This window comes from Phoenix dactylifera, chromosome 2 (assembly GCF_051530095.1).
Source record: "Phoenix dactylifera cultivar Ajwa chromosome 2, Ajwa_hap1_PhDact_Kaust_v1.1, whole genome shotgun sequence".
Classification (NCBI taxonomy): Eukaryota; Viridiplantae; Streptophyta; class Magnoliopsida; order Arecales; family Arecaceae; genus Phoenix; species Phoenix dactylifera.
In genome coordinates, this window is record NC_143191.1 from 32171137 (window position 1) to 32189860 (window position 18724).

The 18724-nt window shown below is 38.2% G+C and overlaps 1 long non-coding RNA gene across 1 annotated transcript; it reads right to left on the reverse strand.

Moving 5' to 3' along the window:
* Nucleotides 1-13184: 13184 nt before the first annotated feature.
* On the reverse strand, nt 13185-17602 carry LOC103711510 (uncharacterized). The gene is made up of 3 exons (XR_015975322.2): nt 17339-17602; nt 13723-13835; nt 13185-13643 (listed from the first exon to the last, which is right to left on the reverse strand). It is a non-coding gene; the product is annotated as an uncharacterized LOC103711510 (long non-coding RNA).
* Between the last annotated feature and the right edge of the window lie 1122 nt (nt 17603-18724).

Below are 18724 nucleotides of genomic sequence, written 5' to 3' on the forward strand. Positions count from 1 at the left end.
ATGAGGGAGGGGCTTACTTTTCAGGTTATGCATGTATATCGTGAGGCGAATGGGGTGGCAGACTGGGTGGCGGCGTATGTTGCGAGCCACTCAGAAGGCACCTTTTGGGTTGGTGGGGATGACGTGCCCGGAGCATTCCAGGACCTTTTGTTCGCAGATTCTGTTGGGTGTATTCGTACCCGAGTAGTATGAATTGCCCGTTTTAGCCAAAAAAAAAAAAAGAGCTCTATGGGCCTGTATGGAAGGCAGCCATGATAAACCGGTCCATTCCAGGATTATATCCACATGTGGCAACCGAGACATAGAGGAGAAACTCCAGCGCCAAATAAACTCCAGCGCCGATTGGGCTGGACCCCGGTTCCGCTAGGAGCCAATCCGAACTCGGACCTTGCCGAGGGCTCAGCCGACCTCAGACGAGTCTATCCGGTACTACGACCTGCGTCAACCTTTCTTGATGCTCATAGCAACATGCCCCGAGCTTCATATTTGCCAACGCGCCCGGCCAAGCTCGGGGCGCCCTTATATTCGCCGGCACGCCCTGGCCAAGCCCGGAGCTATATTCTACAAACATCAGATAGGCCAGACACCACAGTTTTTTTGTGATATCCATGCACGTCCAAAAAGCAACATCGGGGGGCAATGGCTAACTACTAGGCATGCAGTTTAAAGTTACAAACTACATGAAATCACAATCAGTTCATGTATGTCTCAACAAAAGAACAGAACAATTTAATTCCACCATTTATACCTATTATCCATGTTGCAGATAGCCAGATACTGAGGCTCATCATCTAAGGTCATGGAAAAATTATTTTACCGAGCTCCCTCTCCTTCTCGATCCTCTAACCACAGTGGTATAGGGAACTGATATAGCCAGGCTGGCTAAGCCTCTAATGATTGTGTGCATGAGGGTATAATGTTCTGATCTTACTCTTTTCATTCTATGTTTTTTACAGGATTCTTAGAGTAAGGACATGAAATGGTCAAGAAGTACCTATCTCATGTTAGTTCTATGTCATTCAAACTAAAGTCATTAAGAGGGCTGTCTTACTTAGGGGTGGCAATCGGGTCGAGTCGGGTCGGACATAAATGGGTCGGGTCGGATGCAGGTCATAAACATGAACCCGACCTGTTTATTAAACAGGTTAGGAATTAGAACCTGAACCCGACCTGTTTATTAAACAGGTTAGGAATTAGAACATGAACCCGACCTGTTTATTAAACAGGTAATCCGACCCGACCCGTTTAACCTGTTTAATAAACAGGTCTTTAATACGTCAAGAAAAATAGAGAAAGATGGAAACCCTAATGTAGATTGGAGTTGAGAACAATGAGAAGAGTGCTCACCAGGGCACAGAACTCACACTGATCGGAGAAGCACTGCATCTTTTGGTTCGTAAGGGGCTCTGAAAACGACTCTCGACCTGGAACTCTGGAATCGACCCTCCCCATCCCCATCCGGTATTGATCTAAACCCCCATCCCTAGGCCGCCACCGCCGTAACCCCCAACCCTGGGCTCACTAGCCGGCATCGCAGGATATAGCACATCCCCGGTGCCCCCAACCGGCGCCATAGGCGGCGACGGAGGCAAGGCCGAGAGGGGGGGACCAGGGCGCCGTAGGCGACGAGAGGGGCGACGGCGGCAGGGGCGGGAGGGGGGACTGAGGAGCCAAAGGCGGCGAGAGGGGCGACGACGGTGGGGTAATCGTAGACGAAAAGCTAGCCCGAGAAGGGATGGATCTCGCGGGCGGGGTCGATCTCAATGATCTTCTTCCAGCGTTCCTGGAGGCAGAGGTGCTTGAGCTGGGCTATGCCGAGGCCTCGCTGAGGGGGAGCGCTTGGGGGGTGCCGCCTTGGAGCTTGGAGGCCTTTCTTGGCTTCGGCCTCGTCGGAGAGGAGTCCTTGGCCATGGGATCCGGCAGGGGCGGGAGTCTGTTCTGGGAGGCGCCGTCGTCGTTTCCGTTCTCTTGCGAGGAGGAGGAGGAGGAGGAATGTCGAATGCGAGGTAGGGGGAGTAGTTAGGGTTTGGTTTGTTTAATGGATAAACGTTTACGGGTTATCTGATTCAACCCGACTCAATATGTTAAACGGGTTAGACATTTAAAATCTGTATCCGACCCAATTAATAAACAAGTTAAACGGGTCAACCTGTTTACGACCTGAATATGTTTAGGCGAAATCCAAACCTGTTTATGGTGGGTCGAATATGGGTCGGATTGGCGGATCAGGTCATATTTTGCCACCCCTAGTCTTACTGCTTGTCTTCATGTTCTTACCATATTATCGCTCAATGTAAGTATTGGAAAGGCCGCTTTTGCTCGTTTGATGCTGGGATGGCGAGTGTGGGGCGTTCAGGCGGCATCCGTGAGGAACTTGGCGATTAAGCTCAGAAGTAGTATGACTTAGAAACATAGCAAGTTGGAAAAATACAAGAAGGCGTCAAAAGCTCTCAAGAAAAGTTGGAAGAAAGCTACACTTCATTGGCCCAAGTTTCAAGTTCAAAGGATTCAAGTTGGAGGAGCAAATTCAAAGAAAGATTCAAAAGAATAGTCCTCGAGTCGACTCCTGAAAGTTCAGAGTCGACTCTGGCACTCTGGAGTTTCAAGGAACAGTGCTCGAGTCGACTCCGGAATTCTGCGAGTCGACTCCGACTGAGAACAGACAAAAAGACAGAGAGTTGATTTTCAGCGCTGCAGTGCTCGAGTCGACTCCCAGCCGAGTCGACTCCTGCCTCAGCCGAGTCGACTCCTACTTCAGCCGAGTCGACTCGAGCACGCTGGGAGGCATAACGACTAGTTTTTTCTCAACTCCAACGGCTCTATTTTTGTCTCTAACGGCTAGTTTTTTGTTTCCACGCCATCCAAAGCTATAAAATCAAGGAAAGAGCTAGGGAAGAAGAGAAGGAAGTAGGAGAGAATACATAGGGAAGAGATTTCAAGGAGATTTCAAGAGAAACCTTTCAAAAGCACAAAAGGGCCATTCAAAGCAAAAGTGAGAGAAGAAGAGCATCCGAGTGAATCCCAAAGCTTCCTCTCCAACAGCGTGCTGCCTCAGTGATCCTCTACCTCATGCGAAAACAAAAGAGGGTCAAGTAAAGAAGAAGCCGAGTTCCTTCATCTACAAAACTTGTTTGAGGGCTTCTTCTCTTTACTCTATTTATTTATATTGTTATATCTACTTGTTTGAGAAGCTTGTATTTGATTTAAACTCTTGTTCTAATATCTTGTAACTTGATTCAGTCAAGGGATTGAATCAAGGGGTTAAGGTTTGTTGGTGAGCCAAGTATAAAACCAACGTTGTAAGGTTGTGGTTGGTGAGCCTTTGGAAAAACCAACTGGGTTGATTGTGAACCCGGAAAACAATCGTTGTAAGGTTGTGGTTGGTGAGCCTTTGGGAAAACCAACTGGGTTGATTGTGAACCCGAAAAATAATCGTTGTAAGGTTGTGGTTGGTGAGCCTTTGGAAAAACCAACTGGGTTGGATTGTAAGCCCGTGAAAACAATCGGATTGGTTCTAGTCGGTGAGCCTGTGAAAACCGACCGAGTTCGTTGTGATCTCGTGAAAACAACAAGTTAGGTTGTGAGCTTGTAAAACAACCGGCTGTAATCTGAGGGATTATAGTGAAATTCCCAAGAGATCTTGGGGAGTGGATGTAGGTGCTGGGGTGCACCGAACCACTATACATCTTTGTGTTTGTGATGCTTTATCTCTTATGTTACATGCCTTACATTCTTGCTTGATTGTGTAATATCTCTAGCTTTGTTTTCTATTGATTTATAAGTGATTGTTTAGAACTTGCTTAGCTTCCACTCCATCCTTACCATTCACATAGATTATAATTGCTCTAGCTTAATCTTCCACTACTTTAGTTGTAATTGCCTAGAGCTTAAGTAAATAACATCTTATCATTCCGCTGCATTCAATTCAAAGTAAATTAGGAAACATAATTTTTTAGAAAATCCAATTCACCCCCCTTCTTGGGTTGTCACCTTGGGCAACAAGTGGTATCACAGTAGGTGCTCTAAGATTAATTGTTGATCTCATGATCAAGAACTAAAGATCATGACAACTCAAATAGATAGTTTTCTAGGAGAGGGACAATTAATTGATAGACCTCCACTATTTAATGGCATAAACTACACACATTGGAAAGCACGCATGCGCATTTTTATTCAATCACAAAACTATGATTTATGGAATATCATAATAAATGACCTTCACACACTTTCTCAAACTATTAATAAGAAAGACTTAGCACAATTGAATGCTAATGCTATGAACATACTATATTGTGCTATCCATGAAACTATATTTAATAAGATTTCTACATACTTATCTGCTAAAGAAATCTGGAATACTTTAGAAATTATTTATGATAAATCTCAAATTAGCTCACATGTGCTTCAATTACATACTAACAGTGAGACTGTAAAATCTCCCACATCAGCCGAGTCGACTCCCAGTTTGTCCAAGTCGACTCCTAGAGAAAAACAGTCTGAAAGACAGAGACTCAGTTTTGGAGACCCTGTGAACGAGTCGACTCCAAGTATTTCAGAGTTGACCCCTAAGTTAGCCGAGTCGACTCCAACAAAGCCCGAGTCGACTCCGAGGCAGAACAATTCAAAAGACAGAAAACAAATTCTTCGGCTTCTGAGAACGAGACGTCTCCCGAAGATCTCGAGTCGCCTCTCAAGTCAGTCGAGTCGACTTCAAGTAAACCCGAGTCGACTCGAGGAAGAAAGAACAAGAAAAAAATTCAAAAGCTTCCTAAAGACAAAAAAGAAGAGGAAGCAAGAAGAAAGGAAGAAAGAGATAAAAAGAAAGAAAGCCTTGACCAAGGAAGAGTCAAGCAAAAAAATGAAAGTTAGGAGCAACAATGATGATATTAGCTCCAAAGAACTACAAGAGGTAACTAACTTGTGCTTTATGGCACAAGAAGATAAGGTAAAATCTGAATCTACTTTTACATCAAATGATTTTCAAGAAGAATTCTCTTATAATGAATTATTAAATACTTTTCATGATTTGTATAGTGAATGTAGAAAATTAGCTATGAAGAATAAAAATCTAAAGAAACTAAATCTGAAAATTTCAAAAGAAAGAAATTCTATTGCTGAAATACAAGACAAACTAAATTCTGAAAATGAAAGCTTAAAATTAAATTCAGAATAATTGATTCAGAAAAATCAAAATTTAATTAAAGAAAATCAAAACTTAAGTGAAGAAATTAACCAATTGAAATCTTTTATTAACAAATTCACTGTAAGTTCAGAAAGATTAAAAATGATGTTTGAAAGCCAACATGCTGATTTTGATAAATCAAAATTTGGCTTAACTCCTTCACTTAACAATGAATCCCTAAAGAAAAAGGTTATAATTTCGTCAAGCAAATCATCAAAAAGGATAACGTATTTCAAACATCAAAAGAATGGGCCTAACAACTTTACCTATACTCTAGTACAATTAAATCAAATGGTAAAGTTATTACTATTAAACAGATTTGGATTCCAAAAAAAACCATATGTCCTAACTCTCAAGGACCCAAGCAAGCTTGGGTACCCAAAATGAAAATATGAGGATGTAGATGTAGGTGTGCCAAGATACCCATGGAACAAATAGAACTTTCATACAAATGGGTGTTCTAGACACACGTTAAAGAATGGAACTTAAAATATAATCAAGAAAAGCAATTAAAATAGAAGAAATAAATTCAAATTCCTCCATTCTTCTATGTTATACTTTACTTATAGATGGATAATTTGGTAAATTAATTCTCCTAGAATAACTCTATAAGTTTTCTATATGCTTGATTAAGAGTTCTTATCAATGTCATTATCTTCTATCGATCATAGACATAAGAATATGTACTTATTATGCTCTTAAAAAAAATAATATGCATTATAAATACTAATATTAAAGATTTTTTAGGCATGTAAAATTAACTTATGCTAGTATGAACCTAATTTCAAAAGACCTTGTCATTGGTTTACCTAGATTATCTTTTGCAAGGTCAAAGTTTGCTATGCATTTAACTAAGGAAATAAACAAAAATCAATTTCTAAATCTAAAGATGTTTTCAAAAGCTTACATTAGCTTTGTTCTTGGTACTTAAATTGAAATATTTTCTACATTGGCACAAACTCACAAAAAGGGATGAAAAAGATTTGAAAACTGTGAAAATAAAGAAGTATCATGGCATAGTTTAGAAAACCAATTTTCTGTTAAGTTGTGCACAGAAAATAATATTGAATACAATTGTTTCTGCACCAAGAACACCATAAGTAAAATAAGGTTAATAGAATCCTTAAAGAAATGAAAAAGACAATGTTGTATGATAGTCATTTTATTTTTAAAAAAAAAACTATCATCATTGCTTGTCATACATATGGTTTCTATTAGATCTATTTTTGATGAAAACTTCTTTTGATCTTCTGAAAAATAGAAAATGAACTATTGCATACCTTTCATATTTTTCAGTCATACATATTATGCTTGATATGTTCTTATGAAAATAATGCCAAATCTGATAAAGATATTTCTATCCTTGGATATCATTCATCAAGCAATGTATATAGAATATTCAATGAAAAGATTCTAGTTGTAGAAATATCAATTCATTTTATTCTTTATGAGACTACTGATCTTTCATCAAGACACTAAAATCAGATTATTTGATATGTATATGATTAATCTTTTTGCTTACATATAACAATCTGAAACTAAAACACTTAAGAATGAACAAGATTATAATTGGTCAAGTTAAACTAAATCATTTTCAAAAGAGATAGAATTTGAAATCTTGCCGATAAAATCTGAAAACTTGTTAATAATTAGAATCAAATTGAGTTTTTCAGAAATGTACTTAATGAAGAAAAATTGGTGACTACTAAAAGATTCAATCAAGAAAAGATGAAATAGATCTTGATGAAATTCTTGCATGATTAGAAGTAAAGATCACCATTATCATTTGCTTGCTTTATGAGCTTTATATTCTGTCAATTGAATGTGTAGAATGTACTCCTATGTGGTTATTTCATTAAAAAAGATCTATGTAAAATAACCAGCTTATTTGAAAACACTCATTACAAATATGATAAAGCAATATATGATTTGGAACAAGCACCAAAAGCATGATATAAAAGTTTTGAGTAACCTTTTTGATAGAAAGTAATAATGATAAATCTATGCATCAAAAAGAAGAATTTGTGATATTTTATTTACTCAAAGTATACATTGATGACATCATTTTTGGTTCTACTAATGAAGATTTATATGAAGATTTTATTAAGCTCATGCAAGGTGAGTTTTGAAATATGTATGATGAATGAATTAACATTTTCTTTCGAACTCCAAATTAAGACAAACAAGAAAGAGAATCTTCATTGACCAAAGTTAGTCCACAAGAAAACTCTTATAGAAGATTGGCATGAAGAAGGTATGTCTATGACCCCATCTTGTAGAATTTGAAAATGATGAGCAAAGTAGATCTATTGTTTTAAAGCTGTATTGAAGCATGATAGAATAATTATTTTATCATACAGCTAGTAAACCAGATTGTATGCTCATTATGTGCCCTTGTGCAAGACTTCAATCTAACTCTAATGAAACATATTTTATTGATAACAAATGAATCATAATCTGAATTTTGATAGAAACAACTGTTTAAGATAAATTAATTAAAACTTAGATAGCATGTCTTATTGATAATTATCTTAAGCAAATAGAATCTAAGCTAAATTGATTCTGAAAACAAGAAATTGATTTGACCTTGATGAATCTTCCTATCGCCTCACATGCTTGTCCTTGAACCATCTTGATTAATGAAACTATCTCTTTAGTTCAAGTGACATGTGCTTGCTTATATTTAGGCAATCTCTTGAGTAAAGTGACTCAATATTCAATTATTATCATATCTTATGTTGAGTCATCTAGTTAAAAAATATGTTATATGAATATTTTGTATCTTGAAGAAACTAATAACTTTCCTTCAAGAAAGAAAAAGATTTTGTTAATAATGCACGATCCTTAAGCAAGAAATGAGAGATTTCAACTTGAAGGATATCTCCACATAAGATACAATAAACATTCACATGCAAATAAGAAAGGGAACCTTCTTCAGCCAAAAGTTTACACATAAGAAATTTAGTAGGTATTTGACTTGAAGAAGGCAGAATGAATCGGTAGTTTTAGATACCTCTCTCATAAATTAGCTGAGCAAAGTCAATAATTTAAATCTTATTATGGCATGATTATAGTCTTTAATTATTAATTTCTTGATATCATGTCTATATATGTATTGATTGACTTATGCTTTTAGAAATTGTTTCATGGTTTGCCCAAACTAAAATATATCTTTGCCTATGTCATAACCATGAAATATACAAGTTTATGCTTAAAATTTTGATTTAAAATAATTTGTGAGAAGCTATGAATCCTTGAGCATAATGAAAATGTTGTTTGCTGATATACATCTATATGATACATAAGATTATTTCTTTATTCTGCTCTTTCTTGTAAATTACTTGAGAATAACAAAAAGAGAGAGAGATAAAGAAAAGAAAATGAACATTATTCAAGAGAAGTAAAATCTAAGTAAAGGCAAATACTTCAATCTTAAGGAAAAGCAAAACAAGCATAATATATTCGATACATTTGTGAGACTTGTGTGAGCATTCTTTTGGAAGGTGTAAAATTCGTAATTAATTACACTTAAACAGGGAGAGTTTGAAGTGAACATTTTAACCTTTCTATATTGCTCATCATAGGGATGGTGCCAATAGGAAGGCTAGTGGTAGTACCCGGCACTATTTGACCCAACTATTCGGTGTAGGGTATATTAGGGACGGCACAAGAGGGAGGCTAGTGGTAGTACCTCGTGCCCCTTCCAACTCCACCGGATAGGGAGCAAATAGAGTATAGAGCATAAGAAAGTAAAAACGAAAAACAAAATCAAAATGTTCATTAATTGGTTAAGGAAAGAAATTAAAAAAAAAAGAGGAAATGAATGACAAAGTAAATGAAAGATATAAGAAGAATCAAGTCAAATTTTAATCACTTGAAAATACACCTTAAGGATGAAATCAGTGCAAGATTATATTTAAATTGGGGGAGTTTATTTGAAAAGAATTAATTTTGATGCCTTGGTTGATTGCTCCGATACGCATCCGAAACATATCATTTCTTATCTTTAAAGTATACTAAAATTGGTTTAAGTGATGTATTTTTCAATGATCTTGATTGCGAACAAATGTTTCTAAATATATAACTTTATTTTGATATTAAAAAGATTCATTATATTTCATGTATGCATTGCTGTGAATCTATGAGTAAGAAATTAAATTGTATAAACATTCACTTAAATGATCTTCTATATCTCTTTCTGCATGATTGTTGCTTCCATCACTAAAAGAAAAAGCTATTTTTAAAAGAGTGAATGATCTTAAAGTTAGAAACATTTCAGCTCACTCAAATGACTCTTAAAAGAAAGAAAATGTAATTGCTTTTGAAAGAAATTGAGCTTCAAATGAATTATTTTCTGATTAATATTTCAGAACATTTTTTCAAAGATTAAGAGGAAACATAACTTGCTCTTGAAAGATTAAAAAGAGTGATTGCTACAAATTTTGAATAATTCTAGATCACTCTACATTTTTGATATCATAGAATGTTAGTTTTATTCACGCTTATCATCAAAATCTAAAATTCAACAAAAAGAAAAGAATGATTATAGAAGAATGCATCTTTTGAGGGGGAGCTTTAGATATTTAATCTAAATGCATTATGTACGTTTTGATGCATTCCTTGAATATTTTATGAATAGATTTTGATGAACCTCCTTGTGTTGCCATTACTTGTCTTATTTATATATAGCCTATACTTTGAGTTTAATTCTATAGAGCATTTATTATTTCAAATGAATATGATGTGATACTTGCAAATATGCTCTCAGTGGGCTAAGTTGAAAATATGCTGAAATTTGTAAAAAAATATATTTTCAAGATTAATAATTTGAATGTTTTATTGAAAATTATCTTCAAATTCTAAACTCTTAAATGGAATGATCAATTAAGGGGGAGAAAGAAAATTTCAGAGGAAGAGATCATATGGAACTTAATCGCAAAAATCTATAACTAAAGGAGAGAGAAACAATACTAAATGAGAAGTAATCCTAATACTCTCCATTATATAAATATCTAAAATTTAAATATGAAAATTTTTGTAATACACCTTGAGGCTTATTATTTGGTTAATATATTTTATGCATCAATCATGAACCAAATTACAATTCAAACAGTTGATCTTAAGAGTTTCTAGTTTAATGAAAGAGGGGGAGAATAATGTGTTGAGCTAAATTTCCTTCAGTATTTCTTATGAACACAAATTTAAAGTAACTACTATATGTGATAGATTTATAGATGGTAAAATACACATAATTGGGAAATCAACTGTTTTGAAATTTTTTTTTAAAAAAAATCCATCTGTCTCTATTAGAAAATCTACTTTGGAATTCACTAATGAGTTCTTATTGGCTTGCTCTTTAGAGTTTCAATCCTGTGCCAAATTCATTTTTATATATATCAAAATGTGTTTTTCTCTAAAGGAATAAAAGAAAGTCTTAAAAGAGCTCTAAGATGTATCAAAAATTGCATGAATTCATGTTTCGGTATTTTGTGCCCCAATATTTTTTATATCATAAAAGAACTTTGAAGTCATTAAGAATTAATGATCCAACATAATGTTATATTTTCGCGTACATAAGTTTTGATATTATACTCCAAAAAAAATTGATTAGATTGCTCTCATGTTGCTATATATTAAATATATTGGACAAAAGATCTTAAATGAACAAGCTTTCATAATTGTTATTAAAGATCTTTTAAAAAAAAAAGGAGGTTAGATTTCCATTCGTACTTTCTTTGAATATCAGTCTTGATACTTCTTGAATTAACTTGAAAAGGTTCCACCTACACTTGATTTGAAAACTATCTTTGGAATCACATTCGATGTGCTCTCATTATAACTTGCTCTGAAATCATCTTAATTGGCTCTGATCTATGCTCATTAATCTTATTCTGACATCATTACCTTGAGTTATATAATTCATATTTGTGCAATAATTCGACATGCATTAACTGAAAATCAGAGTACAATAAGAAAAAGAAATATTTGAGTATCATTATCTTTGCGCTTAATGTTTCATTATCTTGCAACCTTTTTGATGTTGTCAAAAAAAGAAAGAAATATCTGAGTATATGCTCATAATGCTTTATGTGTTGATTATGTTATATGCTCATAATGCTTTATGTGTTGATTATGTTAAGTTGATTAAATCTAAAGCATTATCATAAAGTATATTTTAAAGATATATGTTTTCTACTTCATGCAACTTAGCTATGCATTAGTTCTAGAACACAATATAATTTATATTGCACATACTCCAAGTTTTGTCATCATCAAAAAGGGAGAGACTGATGACCCAAAGATTGAGTTAAAGATTGATTTTGATGATCACAAAACCTTGAAGTATAATTACTAATGTTTGTGTTGCAAGAAGAAAGATAATTTGTTTTGCAAGAAACATAGCAAGTTGAAAAAATACAAGAAGGCCTCAAAAGCTCTCAAGAAAAGTTGGAAGAAAGCTACACTTCATTGGCCCAAGTTTCAAGTTCAAAGGATTCAAGTTGGAGGAGCAAATTCAAAGAAAGATTCAAAAGAATAGTCCTCGAGTCGACTCCTGGAAGTTCAGAGTCGACTCTGGCACTCTGGAGTTTCAAGGAACAGTGTTCGAGTCGACTCCGGAATTCTGCGAGTCGACTCCGACTGAGAACAGACAAAAAGACAGAGAGTTGATTTTCAGCGCTGCAGTGCTCGAGTCGACTTCCAGCCGAGTCGACTTCTGCCTCAGCCGAGTCGACTCCTACTTCAGCCGAGTCGACTCGAGCACGCTGGGAGGCATAACGGCTAGTTTTTTTTCAACTCCAACGGCTCTATTTTTGTCTTTAACGGCTAGTTTTTTGTTCCCACGCCATCCAAAGCTATAAAATCAGGAGAAGAGCTAGGGGAGAAGACAAGAAAGTAGGAGAGAACACATAGGGAAGAGATTTCAAGGAGATTTCAAGAGAAACCTTTCAAAAGCACAAAAGGGCCATTCAAAGCAAAAGTAAGAGAAGAAGAGCATCCGAGTGAATCCCAAAGCTTCCTCTCCAACAGCGTGCTGCCTCAGTGATCCTCTACCTCATGCGAAAACAAAAGAGGGTCAAGTAAAGAAGAAGCCGAGTTCCTTCATCTACAAAACTTGTTTGAGGGCTTCTTCTCTTTCCTCTATTTATTTATATTGTTATATCTGCTTGTTTGAGAAGCTTGTATTTGATTTAAACTCTTGTTCTAATATCTTGTAACTTGATTCAGTCAAGGGATTGAATCAAGGGGTTAAGGTTTGTTGGTGAGCCAAGTATAAAACCAACGTTGTAAGGTTGTGGTTGGTGAGCCTTTGGAAAAACCAACTGGGTTGATTGTGAACCCGGAAAACAATCGTTGTAAGGTTGTGGTTGGTGAGCCTTTGGGAAAACCAACTGGGTTGATTGTGAACCCGAAAAACAATCGTTGTAAGGTTGTGGTTGGTGAGCCTTTGGAAAAACCAACTGGGTTGGATTGTAAGCCCGTGAAAACAATCGGATTGGTTCTAGTCGGTGAGCCTGCGAAAACCGACCGAGTTCGTTGTGATCTCGTGAAAACAACAAGTTAGGTTGTGAGCTTGTAAAACAACCGGCTGTAATCTGAGAAATTATAGTGAAATTTCCAAGAGATCTTGGGGAGTGGATGTAGGTGCTGGGGTGCACCGAACCACTATACATCTTCGTGTTTGTGATGCTTTATCTCTTATGTTACATACCTTACATTCTTGCTTGATTGTGTAATATCTCTAGCTTTGTTTCCTATTGATTTATAAGTGATTATTTAGAACTTGCTTAGCTTCCACTCCATCCTTACCATTCACATATATTATAATTGCTCTAGCTTAATCTTCCACTACTTTACTTGTAATTGCCTAGAGCTTAAGTAAATAACATCTTATCATTCCGCTGCATTCAATTCAAAGTAAATTAGGGAACATAATTTTTTAGAAAACCCAATTCACCCCCCCTCTTGGGTTGTTACCTTGGGCAACATTTATGTTGCATAGGTAGCTGGAGACTATATGATGATGTGAGACCCTTACATTAGTAGAACTAGAATCTTAAGTGATCTAAGCCTTTTCAGCAAGTCCCTTTTGCATGTACTTACTACTAGCAAGTTAAAGTGATGCAAGACAAAAGGAAGCACAATTCCATGTCCTTTATACATGTGTTTATTACTAATAAGTAAAAGCAATGTGATGAATGCAAGTTTTGAATAATCCCAAACTTCATATTTGAGGAAAATGTTTGCAATTAGAAGGAAAAATATCAACTAAAGTGGCACCACATTATAAAAAGAGAAAGCATCCCCCATTGATTTACCTCTGATTAATAAGAGTGCTAGCCTGCAAGACTGCAGTTTGTCGCGGCATAATGGGTTTGCCTCAATTAGCTTCTTAAGCTCAGCAAGCATTATTGTCTTTGCTGATTTTGTATCCCCATATTTTGAGAGCTGTTCATTCCCCCTAAAAAATAAGCATGTTTCTAAAAGACCAACCATATACCAAACCAACAGACATAGATAAATTATTATAAAAACCTTACCTGAAATTCTCCAATGCGAGATGTTGTGTAATTTCCTTGAAAAGCTAGTCGTTAAATGAGGCAAAGATTTCATATCCTTCACGAGGATATCAACAACTTTTGCACGATCATGCCTTGAAACAGAAATGATATAAAAATCATGCTTAATTATAAAATAGAAGGGAAGAAAAGGATAATCCTATGGAATGATAAAGATCACAGGAAACAAGCCCGACAAGCCATTTTCCAGTCAAACGAAACAAAAATTCTCCAATTTAAAACCACTTCCCCTGCAAGGGCTCAATTCAATCTAGAGTTGGGCACTGGGCCGGGCCGCCCACGGCCCGGCACGGCCCGGCACGAAGCGGGCCGTGCCTGGCACGGCCCGATAGCTACAGTGCCGGGCACGGCCCATTTAAGGGGGCCGTGCTGGGTCACAGGTTACTGGCCCGTGGGCCGAGCCCGGCACGGCCCGATTCGGGCCTGGGCCGGCACGGCCCGCTCTAGGCCCGCGGGCCAAGCACGGCACGGCCCGCGGGCCAGCCCGGCACGGCCCATAAGGGCCTGGGCCGGGCTGGCCCGCAGGCCTGGCACGGTCCGGGCCTGGGCCCGGCCCGGCCCGATAAAAATTAATGCTTCATAAATTTTTTAATAAATTAATAAATATTGAAAACTAAGGATTTATGAATATAAAGCCACCTTAATGGTGGGGGGTTTGGCATAGACCCCTACCAGTTTATTAATTTAAATCAAAATGGTACATGAAGGGAGGTTTGGACCTTGGTCTGACCTCCAGAATACAATAAGAAAGGGCCGAGGTTTGGACCTTGATCTGACCTCCAGAATACAATAAAAATGTACAATTATAAAAAATTAAGAAATCTTACTAATCATCAGTGATTCAGTGAATCAGTATTCACTCTTCAGTCTTCAGTAGTGTTTGTATCATCATCATCAGAGGATGTTGTATTATGTCTACCTTTATCTTGAAGTCTTGCCTCAGCATCCAACCAATCTTTGAAGCAGAGAAGCATCTCCACTGTTTCGCCCGTCATCCTACTTCTCTTTTCGTCAAGAACACGCCGACCTGCACTAAAAGCGGATTCCGATGCTACCGTGGACATCGGCACAGCTAAAATATCGCATGCAATTGCAGACATAACAGGATATTGATTTCTAACACTCTTCCACCAAGATAATACATCTAGATTCTCTATTTGATTTTCATCATATGCAGACTGAAGATCATTTCATAAATAAAATTCTAGTTCACTACTTAAAGATGAAGAAGATGAAGATAAACTTGAAGCATGTGTGTGTCTTCTCTGTGCAATGAATGAAAAAATAGATGACGAACGAGAACTACTAGAAGAAGAAATAGAGGTTTGTATTTGTGTTCTAGATCCACGAATTTTTTCATCATATATAGCATAAATATCATAAAGAAGTTGTTTTACCTCATTTTTAGCAGATTCAGAATCTTGATTCATATTTTCACAGTATGCATCAAGTAAAATTAGCACGCCATTTAATTTAACTCTAGGATCAAATACAGTAGCTAAGTTATGCATAGGACATATCTTGTCCCAATACTCATTCCATTTAGATTCCATTAGATCAATAATAGGCATTAAAACATCATCATATCTATGTTCTGCAAATTTTTGACTAATTATATATGCTTGTTGTAAAAATGAACATGAAGTTGGATAATAAATACCAGAAAGAACATTGGTAGCATTATAAAAACTAAGCAAAAAATCTTCCAAAATTTTTCCTTTATTCCAATCAGTTTCAGTCAATGTAAAGCCTAATCCACGATCATTAATATATGCACTTAATAAGTTTTTATATGGGTATGCATCATGTATCATGCTATATGTTGAGTTCCAACGAGTAATTACATCAAGTTTAAATTTTTTAAAACGTTTACCATGATTTATACATAGTTCCTTAAATTCTTGAAGTCTTGATCTTGAAGCATGAATAAAAGAAACTGCATTTCTAATTTTACCAATCACATCTTGAATCATACCCATGCCAGCTTGAACAGAAAGATTTAAGATATGACATGCACATCTAATATGCAATAAATTTCCATCTAACATGGGATGCAATGAGTCTTTTAATAATGCAACAGCAGAATTATTATTAGATGCATTATCAAAAGTAATAGACATAATTTTATCATTAATATTATATGAACATGCAGTTTGATAAATGATATTTGAAATTTGTTGCCCAGAATGTGGAAAATCAAAAGCACGAAAAGCAAGAATACGTTTATTTAATTGCCAATCATTATCAATATAATGAGCAGTAATGGCAATAAAACAATTACTACCTACAGATGCTGACCAAATATCAGAAGTTAATGAAATTTTTACATTTAAAGTAGAAAGTGTTTCAATTAAACTTTGTTTCATTGCTAAAAAGTTAGTCATAGCTACTCTTCTAAATGTACGCCTACTAGTTCTTTTGTAAGCAGGTTGTAGGTTTAATTGAACATATTCTTCAAAATTAAAAGATTCACATAAACTAAAAGGTAATTCATCCTTAACTATCCATTTTACAAGTGCTTTTCTTTGATTTTCATGATTATATGCAAAATTACCTACAAGTAATCCCCCTTGTATATTAAGGGTACTTTGAGTTTGAGCATGAGAATCATGCATCCTATGACTCTCTTGATGTCTTTTTAAATGCCCTATTCCCCCACTACTACTACAACTATAAAGTTTGGCACATTTTTTACATTTAGCTTTCCAGACTCCATCAACCATAACTCTATCAAATTCATTCCATACAGCACTAGTCCTCTTACGAGAAGAGGTTTGATCTTCACTCGGTTCACTAGTTCTAGAGGAACTAGGAACATGGGGTTGGGGATTAGTTTCTTCTCCCTCAGAAACAGGAGGAATGCCAAACTGACTTTCCTCAAAAGATGACATATCTAAATTGATGAATTCAAAAAATAAAAACTAACCACAAGGAGGAATTGAGTAGAGGGTCGGAGGGCAGAGGCAGAGCCGAGATTCTGAGCTTCCTCTTGTGCTCTCAACAGGAGTGACCTTCTCTTCTCAACAGGAACCTCCTCTTGTGTAGCACTTGAACACTTGCTAAATGCAAACTAAAAATTAAATTGCTAGAAGAGCACTTTAGAAGAGAGAAATAATAGCAGTAGAGAAGGAGAGAATAGTTGGTTTGGTGTGGTGAGAATGAGGGAGGAAAGGGCTATTTATAGAAGCCCAAAATTTTTTTTCCCAAAATACCTCTCAATTTAGCCGTTTTTGGACTGTTGGGAGGGGCAAAATTGAAAATTTCCCAAAATAGCCATTGGAAACGGCTATTTTTCTCCCCCCCTCTCCAGACGGGCCGTGCCAGGCACGGCCCCTTTGGAACCGTTGCGGGCCGTGCCTGGCACGGCCCGTTTCGTAGACGGGCCGGGCCGGGCCGGGCTTCCTTTTGCGCCCGAGACGGGCCGTGCCGGCACGGCCCGCTTCATAAGTGGGCCGGGCCAGGCACGGCCCGTTTAGACCTTGGGCCCGGTGGGCCTGGGCCGGGCCGGCCCGGCACGGCCCGATGCCCAACTCTAATTCAATCACTTTAAAAGAAAATACAAGAACAGGAAACTTACTTATCCAATGACTCAAGGTAGTTCTATTTCCGAATTTCAAAGAAGATTTTCATGGATTACCGGTCATCATCAACCTTAGTAAAACCAGAGAGGCATCGCTCGACTATATCCCAATTTCCACTCTGCACTTTGTTGGAGGGAAAACCCAAGTCATGCCTTCTCGGAGGCGCTCGACCAAAGAGCGCCGACCAGAGGGGCGCTCGACCAAAGAGCGCCGACCAGAGGGGCGCTCGACCAGAAAGCGCCGACCAGAGAGGCGCTCGACCAAAGAGCGCCGACTAGAGGGGCGCTCGACTAGAAAGCGCCGACCAGAGAGGCGCTCGACCAAGGAGCGCCGACCAAGAGAAGCAACCCCGCCACAGGACACTCCGCTAAGCAACCGGCTCGGCTCGGCACCCGTGCCGGGCCCGTGCCTTAGCCAAATATCCAATCTCCACCTAATCCTCTAAAGGATCTGACAACTAAATACATGACTCCACTGCAATCTGCCACCATCCCTAAGTCATCAAGGCATGTGATCTCTGCAGGCATTCGGCACGCCCTATCATTAATGCATGAGACCCCCTCAGGCCTCCGATGCACTCGGTCATTAAATGAACACGGCTCAAGATGATCTCCGGATCACTGAACCATCAAAGCGTATGGCTCTCCCTGACCACCGGTTCACTCAGCAATCAATGCACTTGCCATCTACGAACCCCAGGCCCACCACGGCCGGCGGTTCAACCACCCCAACGGGTCCGATCAACCGTGACAACTCCCTGACTCCGGACTGATCCGGCCTTATTCTCCACAACGCCATTAATGAGCGTGATCGTGCCCAATTATCACAAAAGAAGACAAATTCCCCTGTCACCTCCCAGGTAACGTAATACCTTTCTATAAAAGGGAGCCTGGGGGGAAAGAGAGGGGGACAGAGACACAAAAAAGCAAAACATTCTCCTCCTTTACTCCCCACATATTAGCCCCCTCTGACTTAAGCTTCGGAGGGCCGGCGCCGGAAAGCCCGGCCACCGGCTTTCTTGCAGGATTCTCCAGGAGGACGCCACCAGTCGACGCACCGCCACCTACTGTCCCGGCAGCGGAGCTCCTCCCCTCTCGGTTCGCGGCAGCCCCCGGGTCCAATTTCCAGCAACAGTTGGCGCTAGAGGAAGGGCCCGAGTTGCAGCCATGAAACTGAGAAGTAAGGGGGCTTCCAATGCCTCTCGACGTCCTCCACCTAGTCCTGGACACTCTGTCCAGAACTCGCCGCCTCCGGCCGAATCAACTCCTCAAGTTCGGCCGGAGCAGTTTGATGCCCTGGTGCAACAGGTGCAGGCCTTGGCTACCGCTGTCCAAGGCTTGCAACCCAGGGGCATCCCGACGGCACCGCTCCCTCCGGCTCCA